The 15,954-nt window shown below is 36.9% G+C and overlaps 1 protein-coding gene across 7 annotated transcripts in view; it reads right to left on the bottom strand.

Annotated features, from left to right (window-relative positions):
- Cntn4 (contactin 4) overlaps positions 1–15,954 on the bottom strand; it is a 1,006,259-nt gene that overhangs the window by 692,721 nt on the left and 297,584 nt on the right. Inside the window, exon 3 of one of the 7 annotated variants that reach the window (XM_037204356.1) lies at positions 11,138–11,202. The exons of 5 other annotated variants lie outside the window; for them this stretch is intronic. The gene's annotated coding sequence lies outside the window, so the exon portion shown is untranslated. Of the gene's footprint in view, positions 1–11,137; positions 11,667–15,954 lie in introns of those variants that run through there. One more of the 7 variants, XM_028886663.2, reaches the window with a different exon arrangement.

Genomic DNA, 15,954 nt, shown 5'->3' with positions numbered 1-15,954 from the left:
AAAAAAAAAAAAAAAAAAAAAAAAGCTCAAGAATGCAGAGATCCACAACCAGGCCCCAGGTGGAGCTCTGGGAGTCCATTTGTGGAGAAAGAGGAGGGACTGTATGAGCAAGAATTGTTGAGACCATGATTGGAAAAAGCACAGGGGCAAATAGCCAAATTAGTGAAAACATATGAACTATGATCCAATAGCTGAGGAGCCCCCAACTGGTTCAGGCCCTCTGGATAAGTGAGACTGTTGATTAGCTTGAATTGTTTGGGAGGCCCCCTGGCAGTGGGACCAGGACCTATCCTTAATGCATGAGCTGGCTGTTTGGAGCCTGGGGCCTATGCTAGCACAGGTAGCTCAGCCTGGTTGAAGGAGGAGGGGACTGGACCTGCTTCAACTGAATCTACCAGGCTGAGCTGAATCCCCAGGGGAGACCTTGCTCTGAAGGAGATGGGAATGGGGGGTGTGGGCTGGGGGGAGGGGGGGCAGGAGGAGGTAGGACAGGGGAATCCTTGGCTGATATGTAAAATTAAATATATATATATATATATACATATATATATAATTTTTTCCAATCATGGTCTCAACAATTCTCACTCATACAGTCCCTTTATATATATATTTATATATATATTTATATATATAAAGCTAGAGGCCTGGATCCAGACCAATGACTCAGCAATGAATACTTTACAAGTAAAGATGAATGGAATAAAGGGTAAATTGTGTAACTGGGGCTGTGACACTACAACTTCCAGGATGAATCTCTCTCTCTCTCTCTCTCTCTCTCTCTCTCTCTCTCTCTCTCTCTCTCTCTCTCTCTCTCTCTCTCTCTCTTTGGTTTAGTTTTTGTTTTTTCTTTTACATTTTGTTTTGTTTATGGGGGAGGTTGCATGGGCATATGGCATAGACGAGGGGATGGGGAAACAAGTGGGATCAGGATGCATGATATGAAATCCACAGAGAATCAAACAAGTTAATTTTAAAAAGAATAAATACTTAGGGCATAAGCAGGCTTTTTGGAGCCCACTGCCTATGGTGGGACACCTTACACAGCCTTGGTCACGGGGAGGGGCTTGGACCTGCCTCAGCTGAGTGCATCAGGCTCTGCTGACTCCCCACAGGAGGCCTTGCCTTGGAGGAGGTGGGAATGGGGGGTGGAATGGGGGGAGGAGGCTGAAGGGTGGGAGGATGGGGGGGAGCGGAGGGGATCTGTTGTTGGTATGTATAATGAATAGAAAATTTCTTAATAAAAAAGAAAGAAAATGTGATGCTACACATACAAAAAAGGATAAACCATAAAAAAACCCACTGTAGATGTTCTTATAAAGCAAAACATTGTCTTGTATTCTTCATTATGGATCAGACATCAAGTGGGATATTTTGACTGATTTGGAATACCAATTTTAACATATATATTATTTCTGCTTCTTCTTGATACCACAGGACAATAGTATATCAAATGAAAGCCAAAGGTTTAAGCATTCCAATAGAGCAAAGCTTCAAGCTAAGATGGCAAAAATATAAACATGTATGTCCAGCCCCTCTACTGTGTTTATAACTTTTCTGCATTTTTTTTTTTTTTTTTTTTTTTTTTTTTTTTTTTTTTTTTGGTTTTTCGAGACAGGGTTTTGCGCCTGTCCTGGAACTCACTTGGTAGCCCAGGCTGGCCTCGAACTCACAGAGATCCACCTGCCTCTGCCTCCTGAGTGCTGGGATTAAAGGCGTGCGCCACCACCGCCCGGCAACTTTTCTGCATTTTATGATTATTCTATCCTCCAAATAATGAGAAAAAAAAATTTCAGTTATGTTCTTATAGTCAACAAATCTTGGTTAATCTACAGACTAAGTAAATCATAAAACCAACTAGCAATGGAACTGAGGTACAAATAAAAATATGTAAAATTGCTGGGCAGTGGTGATGCATGCCTTTAATCACAGAGTTTGAGGCTAGCCTGGTCTACAGAGCAAGTATTAGGACAGCCAAGGCTGCAAAGAGAAACCCTGTCTTGGAGAAAGAAAAAAAAAAAGTAACTCTCATCATGATTCTATTTTTAAATTTATTTATCATTATTGTGCTTGTATGTGAAAAATGTGTGTGCCTATGTGTGTGAATGACCATGTGGTGGTCAGAGGACAACTGTGGAGAGTCAGTCTTCTCCTTCCAGCTTCTCAAGTTGCCAATTATGGAACTCATGTCATCAGGCTTCTGCAGCAAGAGCTTTTTACCCATTTGGCACTGGCCACCATCAGCATGATTCTTCAGATATATATTGGTACCTCAGATACTACATGACAAGTTAATACCAGTTTTTCTTTTCTTCATTTTATGGTAAACAAATTATATGTAAACATAGCATATCTTTATGGACCTACTTTACAAATGAATGTTAGAGTCTCAATAATTTTTTTCAAAACAAAGATATATAAAATAATTTTACTACTCTTATATGAAAATTCTTGGCAAAGAAGTCACTTTATTCAACATATAAGCTAGAGGCATGAGGAATAATAAAGATATTTAAGTTTTAGGCTATGTTTGTGTAAAAATATTTCAATAGGTAAAACTGGAATCCAGGGATTTAAATCTAAACTCATTCTTATTTCTCATCTTGGTTCACCTTGTAAGAATAATTTACATCACCAATAAGAAGGTTTTTGGAATTGAATAATATTATGAAGCACAGAAATAGAAGGGCTAGAAAAAAAGGCTTCAGAATAGCATGTACAAGTTGAAAAAGAAGACAGGATTATAATATGCACTCAAAGCAGCTTTAATATTAACAGATCATATTATACCAGTTCAACTATCAAAACAAAACTGTGAACTTAATTCGTATTTACCAATGTTTTCACACACAGTCTTTTCCTTTACCATGATATAATGAATGGTACTATAAATTTACATTATATAGTAGCCCTCAATTTGTGTGTTCCTGATACTATCACATAAGTCCGTCTGTCCTTCAGTCATCTATCTATCTATCTATCTATCTATCTATCTATCTATCTATTTCTATCATCTACCATCATCTATCATATTATCTATCTGTTTGTCTTTCATGCATATATCACCTATTAACCAATCTGTCATCTATCCATCAGCTGCCATCTATATCATTGATTTATCATCTCTTCTTCTATCTCCACCTATCTTTATCTTGTTTCTGTCTCACAGATACTTATTTTCTTCTATGTGATAAACAAATAACTATAGCTTATATTTTATAAGTGCCTGTGTCCTTTGGTATGATCCCTTCCTTCCTGGACACATCATTGCCTTTTAGTGGCAAACAAGTTCCAGGCTGATTCGTGATCTGGCATAACATGCCGTATAGAACACAGATCTCTAATGAGAGAATCTATCAAATGAAAAGGTCAGGAGCTTAGGCAATGGAATAGATGCTTCTGACATGTTAAAATATCATTAAATTCATCTGCAAAGGATATAGAGAGCAGAACCTGAGAAGGAAGGGGCAGTAATCTTAGTTAAGCTTTTTCTGCAGACCCCATCTAAGTCACCTTGTCAAGAAACAACTGCTTGTGCTGCTCAACCATGGTCCTGCTGGATCAAATATCAGAAATGCTCAAAGACATCATCTCTGTCCACTTTTATTTTATTAGATTACAGCCAGGCATATGTTCTCTGCCTCAGCAGCAGTTCTAACACATTATAAATTCTAAGCCTTGCTCCTCTGAGAGATATTCAAAATCCAGGTACAACTGTACTGGTGAAAAGATTACTTCTGTAAGATTAAAATATCAAATCTCTTGAGCTTCTCCATTAAAGATTACCTGGAAATGCATTGTGGTGAACAAACAACCATACTTGTGCAGCAGAAGTTTTAACCTCTAGAAAGTTCTGTAGTCTATCTGGAGAGCAAACTATTGTTTTTTTTTTTTTTTTTTTTTTTTTTAAAGCTTTTTTTTTTTTTTAAGATTTATTTATTATGTATACAGTGTTCTGCCTGCATGCATGCCTGCACACCAGCAGAGGGCACCAGATCTCATTACAGATGGTTGTGAGCCACCATGTGGTTGCTGGGAATTGAACTCAGGACCTCTGGAAGAGCAGCTAGTGCTCTTAACCTCTGAGCCATCTCTCCAGCCCCGAGCAAACTATTGTTAACTATAAACAGATTTGGGATCCCTGAGGACACAATCACACTGCATGTACAGTTCATTCTGAATAAGAAAGAAGTAAATCTTCCCTCTCCTGTGTTTATCTTTGGTCTCTTGATTTACTCAGATTCTCTCTGTTAATCAATTTACTCCAGAAAAGGAAGAAAACTCAAATATCAAAAACCTACTATTACTTGACAGAAAGAATAAAATTCTGCTATAAAATAAATATCACACAAGAGCATATTAAGGGGCATTATCTTTTGTTACCCTAACTTTTGGAATGAGGCTACAATAATGGCCACTATGCTACAGTATCTTCAATAATTGAGCGCCTTCTGAATGCCAACAGAAATAGTTTATTGATCAGCTGCAAAGAAAACACAATGAAGTCCAAAGGGTATTATACAAAGATGTGAGACCTGCTTTCAGACTTGACTGCACACGAACCAGATTCTGACCTTCAGATGCTGCTTCGGGTAGATCTTCCCACTGATTGAAGGAGCAAAATGATCTCCAGGGACCATTTACACACACACGTCTACAACCACAAGAGTCAAATAATGTAACTGAGATACTCTGTAAAATCTACCAAGAAGTATTGCTTTATGGAATTCAGTATTATAAAACTGGGGCAAATGTTCCGAACTGTATAATACAGTCTGGTTAAAGTTGAAATGCTCCATTTTAATATTAGGTATATATTTTAAAGACACTTACTATTAGGTACCTATTTTAAAAGTAGAAATCAGAACAAAATAAATATTTCCAAATTCAAATACATGCTTGAGGCTAATTTTGTTAAGTATCCACAGCAATTCTCTAAGACCCATAGAGAAAAACTAGAAAGACTTCAGAGGAAGTGCTGGGATTAAAGGCGTGCACTACCACTGCCTGGCCCAAGTCTTAAAGCTAAGAAACTGTGGCATTGCTGAAGACAAATGACATGCACACACTTGCAAAAATTATTCTTATTTTATAGAAGTTATATAAAAGACCCTTGGAAAACCTAACCTTGTGATTAGTCTCAGTTTGTCTGCCCACATTATATTGTACTATATAATGTACACAATTGTATTTTCCCCTGAAATGTTTCATAGCTAATGAAATCATCCACATCTCTTGATTCTATTTCAAGATGAATGAAGAGGTTATTCTTGTCAAATAGCTATCTACCACAGCAAGATTATGTGGTGAGTTGGTAATGAAGAAACCATTTGGATTTTATTCTTCAGTGAAATAAATACACATTTAACTATGAGTCATTATTATTTTACTTAGAATCCATATAAATAACCAAAACTATTACTACTCCAAACTAGAATTAATTGTAAGGATAGCAGTAAAAACAAAGCCCCTCAAATACGGCGGGGAGGTAGTATGAATACTTATTAACTATGCATCTACTAAATGTAAGGCAAATACTAAGGGCTTTGTTTACATTTTAACTTCTCACAATAATCTATCAGATAGCTAATATTAATATCCCCATTTCTAATAAAGAAAATTGGGCTCAGAGAACTAATGCAAGCAGAGGCAGTGTTAGAGTATCATGACTGTGTAGCAAAAGACATTAATTGTATACTCCAACTTGAGGTCAGAAATGAATCCTAAGCTAATCTAAGTTGAAAATCAGATCTATGTATTCATGAGAAATGTTGGCCACAGCACAAATGTAGTAATGGTTCCAATGTACCTTGGCATTAAAGGACTCAAGGAATACATCAGATGTGGAAGAACATATGAGGGAGCATAAAATGTCTATGATGGCTTCTCCTGTTCAGTGTTAATTGATTTACATAATACAGGACAGTCAGAACAAAGTGGCCATGAAAAACAGATAACATGAGGAAAATGTAATTGCTCCCATCTCTATATCATTTCCTTTTCATTCTTCCCACCTCCAAGTTTAATAGAATCTTCGTAGTTTTAGTGATTTCTCAGTTTTCTTCTTCCATACCAATTTAATAAATACTCCTTAGTTTAAAGACGGCTCACTGGCTAGGTCAAAGTCATACTACTTTCCTCCCAAATGCACTATGATTAGTAAGTTATCTTCTGGATTTTAAATTTGTCAACTTTGGTCCAATTTAAAACTCAAGTTTCATCTGGGTGGTGTTGGTGCATGCCTTTAATCCCATCACTCAGAAAGCAGAGGCGGGTGGATCTCTGAGTTCAAGGCCATCCTGGTCTACAGAGTGAGTTCCAGGACAACCAGAACTGTTACAGAAAGAAACCATATCTCTGAAACCAAACCAAAACAAAACCAACCAAACAAACAAAAAAAAAACCGTCAAGTTTCATTCAATAAATCTATGACTGAAATATGTAAGACCCTACATTCTATAGCTTTGTTTCAAATCCAAGTGTATAAGTCATATCTATAGTAATAATGAAGAGAACAGGTCAAGTTATCCTAGGAAAACTGATAGGAGAAGGAGCCTTCAATTGTGACCAGCATCAGAGTTCATGCGCAAGGGCTAAGAGAATTTCCAAGAGTAATTTGCTAGTAGTCAGTTTTGGAGATGCTTGGATCATAAATAAAGATTTCTTTTTTTAAATACTCAATAAATCTTAATAGATTTGATATATTGTATTTATCATATATCGCATGTTCAGTCTACTCAATGCACACTGACAAATAAGTCCACAGTAACTGTGCTTCTGTATAGACCTTCCCATCCTCCAATAATAATGTAGGGACTAACCTTCCAAATGAAATTAACTTGGGAAAATTTTAATTTTTAATTGATTCCAATAATATAAATGGGCCAAAAGAGTATCATATAAACAATTAAATAATATTTAGCTGTTGCTATTATTACATTTGCTGCTAAAGCTACATACACAACCTGACTCTTTTAAAATAGAAAGTGAATGGATGTGAAACTATACCTTATGGTTTTGTTGTTTTAAATCATAAAAAGAAAGACATAGATAGCCTTTATGAAAATTTTAAGATGGAAATTACAAGTCAAGCATACTTCAAAGTCCTTATAATATGTAATATTCTTCTGTTTGAATTGTGTATTTCACAGCTTTGCTTCTCAGGTCCAGAGGAAAATGAAGAAAATTATCTACTTTTAATACATTAACCTCATGCAGAATTAAAACGGAATTTTAACTGCTGGTCTCCTAAAACCTAGTGCACATCAACAAAAATGCATATGCAAGATTCTTATCTCTCAGGTTGTCTTCACATTCAACCATTTTTGCTAAGAAATATATTTACTCTATTTCTCTGCACCAAATTGATTCCTACAGAATTATTCATATAGTCAACCTAACTTGTTTAAGTCAGAGAACACTGCAAAGACTATAGAGTGCTCAAAGTAATAAAGTTACTCAAGTTTGTATTAATAATATGAAAGTCTACAGGGATTTAGTGAACTAGTTATTTTAAAGTAATCCCTCCCAGGGGCTAACCTAGTACAACATAAGTCATTCATTTTAACAACCATGCATATTCTACTTTATTAATATTCTCCCGATAGCATAACTCAAGATCATTAGCCAGATCAGATCTCTGATGTCATTTCTCTATTTAAATCATAATGCCTGAAAATGTGACATTTGTAAATTTTTTAAACAAATTTATAGATGTACTTGTAGCATGAATCTTAAGGAGTCCTATTAATAAAACCAAACCCATGGCCAGTTATTGGGTTGAATGCTGGAAGATCAGAGAAGCAGAACAAGCCACAGCTTCCTCACCTCGGCAGTTCCTCAGCTGATCTTGTTTCCTCAGACTGGAAGCTTCTGAGTTCTCATCCAAATGGATCTCAGCTGAACTGTGCTGCTCAAAAGCCTAAAAGCTTAATCAGCTAAAAGATTCTAGTTTCTGGTCTTCATGCCTTATATACCTTTCTGCTTTCTGCCATCACTCCCTGGGATTAAAGGCTCACTTTCTGGGATTAAAGGTGTGAGTCACCATGTTTGGCTGTATCCTTGAACACACAGAGATCCAGGTAGATCTCTGCCTCTGGAATGCTAGGATTAAAGGCGTGTGTTACCACTGCCTATCCTCTATGTTTAATATTGTGGCTGTTCTGTTCTCTGACCCCAGATAAGTTTATTGGGGTGCACAATATTTTGGGGAACACAACATCACCACATGTACTATTTGCTAGAATACAGTCCTATGATTTGGTAGTCCAATGTACTTTTATGTGAAGAACACTCCTCTGAAATATTCATGAACTTCAAAAATAAATATAAATACACAAGCAAAAGCCCCAATGAACAAGACATCAATTGCATGACCATCAAAGTGAGGAGAAAATATGTTTTTCAGAAGGTCTTAAAACAAAACTGTGTACCATATTCAAGAGCGAAGCAAGGAAGGACTGGGAAGCTTCATCAAGTATTAAGGCTAAATACCGTAGTGAGAAACAAAAGGATACATTTTTCATTACTATTTTTTTGAAAAAATCTAAGGGCCATAACATATATGAGAAACAAGGTACTTACTGCATCTGACATCTGGTTTCAATATACATTGAACCTATCATCTGCACAACTTCAATCTCTGGTGCATTATTTCTCTCTTCCTAAACAGCAGAGATGTGGGTATTACACATTGCTTTCAGACAGTCTGCTTCAACCACAGCCTTTTCACGTTCTTCTATTTGCAACAGCATTAGGAAACAGCCCTATTCCTCAGAGCCATCAGGATGCTTGAAGCAATCCACATCTGCTTCCTTATAGAGAATTTCAAATCTAATCACAAAATAAAATTTTTCTGTCCTCTGTGTTTTTTTCTCTTAGAAACTTTAGCAAATTTATATCCCAAGTCCCTTCACCACACCACAGAGCACTAAGTGGTAAGAATCACATTACTGCAGCTCCTTAGATTATCACTGATAAGAGGGAGCTTTTACATTTATATTGGGTTCTCAGGAACTAGTGCCATAGCATTCAAATAATTAATAATTCATGGAACCAAATTACAGTCATAGAAGGAAACAGCTTCTTTCACTAGTTCTTTCATAATCCTTTGATTTATGTATGACAGCACAGAACAGTTCTAGCAGAGGTTAATAAAAAAAAAAAGGAAAGAAAGAAAGGCAGAAAGAAAGAAAAACCTCCCAGACATAACACTTGAGTTTTAAAATTAGGACTGCCTTGGCACAGGCTGTGTTTGTTGTGGCATCATGGGAGTTCTATCGCTTTGAGCAGTCAATTCAAAGGGACTCATTTTAAACGAGCATCTGGCGATTACGGATGTCCAGAGCAAAGGGTGAAATGTGGGACATAGGTGGGGGTAGGCAGGAAAGCCAGCTCAAGGGCTGCTTTAGACAAAAAAGGATGGCTCTCCCACTGTTTCTAAAATGTAGAGTTTAACATAAGATCTGGGAAGATATTTTAGACCTACATTTACCATTTTTTTCATTGTCTCTCCAATTCAAAACAGATCAGCAGGAAAAATCCTCTGTGTGTGTGTGTGTGTGTGTGTGTGTGTGTGTGTGTGTGTGTGTCTGTCTGTCTGTCTGTCTGTCTGTCTCTGTGTGTGTTTATTTCCTATATGACTACAGATATGCATAATTCAACATTATAGTTTATTCTAGACATAAACTGCCCATAATTTCCAAGACTTGATACATTTACAGATTATTTGTTATACAGAAAAATTTACACACCATCAGCCCCAGAGCTCTTAGGTGTATAAATTTCAATCTACAATCTCATCAAGGTACACACTATTTTTGTCATGTGAGAAAGTATTTACTATGGTTCCAAACTTCATTTCTCTCCTAATTAATGATGTTGAGCAATTTTTCCATGTGCTTATTGGTAAAAGGCTCAGCTGTCACTAACTATAAAAAAAATCTAAGCTTTGAGGTCATGGTAGAGTTAAAGGAAGATTTTCACCTAAGTTTACATAAATCAATGGTTTCTGAAACAGTGAAACACTATCTTCTCTTAGCCAAGCCTGACCTCTGACCCAATGACTAGATAATGCTCTTATTTAGAAGAGAACTCTAAAAATGCCCACTCAGCCTTTAGAGATTTTGCTATTTTGATTTTTCTGATGGCTTGCCTGTGGATTTTCATCATCCAAAGAAAGACGTTCTCATATATAACTGTTCACAATTCTGAGAATAAGTCAATGAGTACTCAGTTGTAGACATAATATCTATATCAACCCCCCATCCCATCCCATCACAGAGCATTGCATAAAATGGAGCAAGAAAGACCTAAGTTCTGGAGGATGGGAAGGGTGTGAAATACTGCCTTATGGATGTGACATGGTTGTAGCATAAGTGAACTCTCAGTAGCTATGGTTACTCATATACAGCCTGCATGTGTTCAAGCCAGTTAGAAATTCTAGCTCAGAGTTGGAGGCCCTGGCTCCAGAGTCCCTTCTGCTAGCTGAAGCCCTGTTGGTAGTTGGTGGCTATTGGAGAAGGAATAGCCACTTTTCTTTGGGGTACAGACAGTTAGGTTCCCCGAACCCCTGTAGCTGAGCCAGTAACCATGTGCCTGCAGACAGTACTCATTGGACTAAGTGGATCACTTAACAACAACAATAACAATAATAATAATAATAATAACAACAACAACAACAAAAGTGATAAAGGAGATGAAGCTAGGATGGAAATGTGGTGTATTATGGTATGGATGCCTGGGACGAGACAGAAGGAAGGAGTTGGTAGAGAATATGCTCGAGAAATATTATATACATGAACAAAAATTTCAAAGGATGAATTGAAAAACATCCTCTACTAGGAAATTTACCTTTATTTAGTATGTCTAAAGGTTACTATCATTAAATGGTTTTTTAAGAAGATAAACTGGAGCTTACTTTTCTTACTTGAAAATTAAAGTGATGTGATAGATATCCATGATTGAAATGAGATGACTAAGAGATTAATAAGGCTCAGCCCTGGGACCTTTGTGAGGATATTCTGGGGAAAGTTAGACCTTCAACTTTCTAGCATAATGGATACTTTAGTACAAACTGAATAAACTATTGTGTCATGGAGGCATCTTTGAAAGGTAGGACTTGGATAGAATAAGCATGTACCTTTAGGTTGCCCCTAAAAGGGTCTATATCTTGCTTGGAGCATTCCTTTTCTCTCTGATTCCTAGCTGAAATGAGATAGATTGTTCTGATATGTCCTCTCCACCACAGTGGACTTAAATCTCCAAAATTGTAAATATAATGCATATTTTCTCTTAAGATTTTGTAGCAGATGATCCATTACAGAGTACTATCTATCAGAATATGTAGAATACAGGCTGACAGTGGTTCACTCACAATTTACCAACACAGGTAATAGCTTATATTTTTCTCTTCTATCATCTAATTCTGTAAGATCATAATTTCCTGGTGTTTAAGGTCCTCCATTTCTTGTACTGTTGAGCAATGGTAGGATACTGGTCTAATGAGTTAGTTAATAACTCTAGAAAGAGTGGTTAGGGAGACTCAAGTGCATGTCTCTAGAAGGTATCATGACTCTGAAAAGTAACAAGACATAAGGAGACAGTTGTGTAGCTTGGTCTTTGTGAAGGGCTCCTGGCAGTGGAATCAGGATCTATCCCTGGTGCATGACCTGGCTTTCTGGAGCCCATTACCTATGGTGGGATGCCTTGTTCAGCCTTGATGCAGGGGAGAGGGGCTTGGTCCTACCTCAACTGAATATACCAAGCTATGCTGACTCTCCATGGGAGCCCTTACCCTTTTGTAGGAGGGGATTGGGGGGGTCAGGGAGAGAGTAGGCTCGGACGGGGAGCAGAAGGAGGGATGAGAGGGGGATCTGTGGTATGTAAAATGAATTAAAAAATTCTTAAATAAAGAAAAGAAATAGTAAAGTGGCTAAAAGATGTTTAATCCTCAAGACTTTCTGGGGCAGAGAATACTAAGTAAGTGCTGAACTCCTAAGCAGGAGTGAGAGCACAGTGAATAGCTGTCAAGTTGTCTATCTCTGCCAGAGGTCAGCTGACTCCACTTCCGGAGCAGACTTCCTTGCAGAAGAATGAGAGGTGTGTAGCTTTCCCTGGAACAGCTGATAAACAGGCTGGTAAACTCAAATTTAGCATTTCTGATTTGGGGACATACAACAACACTTCCATGTTTAGAATTGAAAAGCAGGGTGTAATCTGAAAAAATTCAGTTCTATTCTAAGCACCCTAAGAAGTAGCCACAATGATTGTCACCCACAGATTGCAATCAGGTGAATAAAATCTCATGCCTAACACTCAGTGCTTCTGTCGAATGTGACATAATGACTATGTAGACTGAGACTCCCAAGTCAAAAGGTTTCCCTCCCATATTCCCCAAAGTGGCAGGACACTAGCACATTCAAAAAGATCTTGGTCACAAATTCAACCAAAAGGCTATCTACTAAGCTTTCTATGGTAGAAAGTACTCTTTGATTCCCAATGTAGTATGTATAAATATAGTATGATCTCAAATCCTTATCAGGTTTTTACAAATGTCCATTTGAAGGATTTTGTAGTTAGGGCACTTTCTCAAGCTATATTTTATACAATTCAGCTGACATTATATATAAACTTCAATTCTGCTTTGTTCTTAATTTGTTATACCACCTGCCTCACGAGGGCTGGTTCTTTCAGATATATTCTTATTGGGGGATTATATTATCAGGACACAAATAATTCAACATCTGTATCCCAGTGCTGTTCTTCTCTAGTACTGTGACTTTAAATGCTACAGCACTGTCTTGTGATGGAACATCAAAGCATTTTTCTTTTTCTTAGGGTTTGTCATGAGCTGACACATTACATTTGATAATGACTTTCAGCCTTGTAGAGCTGAAATAATACAGTTGTAAATATGGTCATAAACAGGACCAGCAATGATTTAATCAGGAAACAAGGAGTAAAATGAGCTTAAAATAAGCACACATCAAGTGCCTCACACATGCTCCTATTGTGTACTCTGCTTCTTGTTTCTGCTCCAGTACTTTCTGATAGGATGCTGGTTATTACACTTGAAGATATGGCAAGTGTCCAACCCATAAACAAAGGTGTCTCTCGGATTCTAGCCATTTCATCAGGTTAGTGCAATGCCCATGGGTAGTGTGGCAAGAAAGGTCAATACTGAGCCCATTACAAACTAAATCTGGCTCCAGTACTCCAGTTTAGCTCTTCAGAAGCTGTATGGAACACCTGTTATTAGAATTTTAAGCCAGGTAATAACCATTACGAATTCTACTTTGCACCTTTTATTTTATAGCCTAAAAAGATGTACTTAGAGAACAATATATCTTCTGGAATAGGGATATGCCTTTTGGAGGTCATGCTATGAAAATGGCATTCAATGAAAGCTTGGATTTGACATCTTTCTGTATAAGATTTCCCAAAGCAAGAAATAAATAAAGCATTATTATTCAAAAATTACAGCAGCCTGATAAATTCTGATTATATGTTCAGCATTATTTCTTTTATTATATAACTTCTAATTCTGCAAACATCACTTCATGTAAAATCAATTTATGTGGCAGGGAAAAATAAACTCTAAGATATTCATCAATAACTAACTATATGCAAAGTATTTAATTTATAATGATCTCAAAGTAAGACCCAGAAGAGCTCTAGCAAATCTTCTATACCTGAAATTATATAAATATATTATATATGATGGTATTCACATCAATTTAATTTATATACAACATAGGACCAATGTTATATGTTTTCTTAAGTATATTTAAGGTTCATCAGTAATTGAAGTGACTAGTTAGGATTATTCTCCTCTTGATATATACCATCAGTTACTTTGGGCCATGAAGTGTGTTTGATCTTTAAGAATCTATTGTGTCTTTCTTTAAAATAAAAGCATTCTCTTATATAACCACTATAGATTTATGAAATAAATATTTATATAGTCCCATTATCAAAGGATTGCATTTATATTTTCCCACTTGCCTCTGTAATTGTTTCAGAGTAAAGTAGCTTTCGTGAAAAGTATCTCTGTCACTCATATCTTGAGCATTCCCTCCACCCTTTGTCTTTCATGTCAGATACTTCTGAGTTTCCAAGAACAATTATTTTTAGAACCCGTATTGAACTGATATTTCTTGTGAATGAACTGTTTGAAATCTATTTCATGTCCTCAGCACAACTTAAGCCAGACACATTATGCCAGTTTGTCCTTGCATCAGCCAATCCAACTTTGTTCACTTGATTAAGGTGGTACGCATCCATTTTTCCACTCTGTTGTTACAATATTGATATCCTAGTTAGAAGGGAAAGACAAAAAACTGTCTGCTTTTTCATGGGATCTACGTTTTCTCAAGGGTCTGAGACCATACCATGTGAATGGAAAAGAGAGGATGTGGTAAAAAGAAGAAAACAAAAAAGTATAAGAAAAACAAAATAAACATACAATAAGCACACAAATAAATCCCAGCAGTAGTGGGTACTACTGAGAAACAAAATATGGCTATTGTTAGTAGACTAGGGGTAGATTACAAAAGGTAAACTTTGCCAAAAATCTCTCTTTAATGTAAAGATTTCTCAAAGAACAAAATGGTGAAGAGTTATGTAAAAACAAATCAGAACCAAAACCAAAACCAAAAACAAACATGTTATTAGGGCTGGAAAGATGACTTAGAGGTTATAAGTGCCTGCAGCTATAACAGAGTACCGAAACTCAGTTCTCAGCACTTACAACAGGCAGCTCACAGTTGCCTGTAACACCAGCTCAAGGGGATCTAGTACCCTTTACTGTCCTTGATCACATAATCTCTCTCTCTCTCTCTCTCTCTCTCTCTCTCTCTCTCTCTCTCTCTCTCTCACACACACACACACACACACACACACACACACACACACAGGCAAAAGCATACAAGCATGCACATAGAGGGCAGGGAGCGACAGAGAAATACAGGGAGAAAGAGAAACAGGCAGGCAGATAGACAGGCAGAGAGGCAGACAAATAAAAACAGAGACAGAAACAGAGACACACAAAGAGAGAGAGAGAGAGAAAGAGGTGGGTTAAATGTTTAAAAAGGTTAAAGATGAGTTATCGAGGACAGAAGTTTTGCTGGAAGAAATAATGAATGGAGGACTTGCATACATATTGGTTAGGCAAATTTCTGATGATATTAAGACTGCAGACCACACTAGTAGGCTTCTTTTATACTGAGAACAAATGAGCAATGGTGTAAAATACTGTAGTTTCCCTTCTGGCAATGAATTGTAGGTTATGCCAAGCAGACAGAGAGACCAGAAGGGCATCAAATATCATTAATGCCCAAATCTCAGTCTTTGATCTAGGGAGAATGTCCCTTCATTGATTTTCAAAGGAAAGATTCAGGTATATCTTATTTAGCTGCAATTTTATATTCACAGCATTAAATTATGAGACACACTAATTGTGTATATACAGTATTTTATGGCATTATATATGAAAAATATTTAACCAGACAACATATCTACAACTCAGAAGAAACATTTTGAATTGAATCTTTCAGTTTGTAACTCTCAACTGTGAGGACCTCCTGCAGAGAAAAAACTAAAATACTATTTTCTAAAACATAGATTACTTACTTTCACATTTTGTTAACTGAGCATTATTGATTACATTTAAGATAAAACTCCTCGCTGAAATCATAATGTCACATGTTATTATGTCATTGCACTGAGAGTGACAACAATAGAGCTTAGAGGTCAGGTTCACTGTCTTCAGAGAATGTGACTGCATGCTTCTGCAGCTAGGTTACATGGCATGCAACAATTTTAAATACCATTTGCTGCACACTTTGTTCTTGGGAAAACCAGCTCTTTGGTTTTTGCTTTCTGGTGCTACACCTAGTTCAGGCATGATGGGTGCAACACAAGGAATCATGAAGAATAATGGGAGTGCACCGCATCCTT

Source organism: Peromyscus leucopus, chromosome 3 (assembly GCF_004664715.2).
Source record: "Peromyscus leucopus breed LL Stock chromosome 3, UCI_PerLeu_2.1, whole genome shotgun sequence".
NCBI lineage: Eukaryota > Metazoa > Chordata > Mammalia > Rodentia > Cricetidae > Peromyscus > Peromyscus leucopus.
Note: the sequence above shows the minus strand (reverse complement) of the source record. Positions and strands in the feature narration are given on the sequence as shown.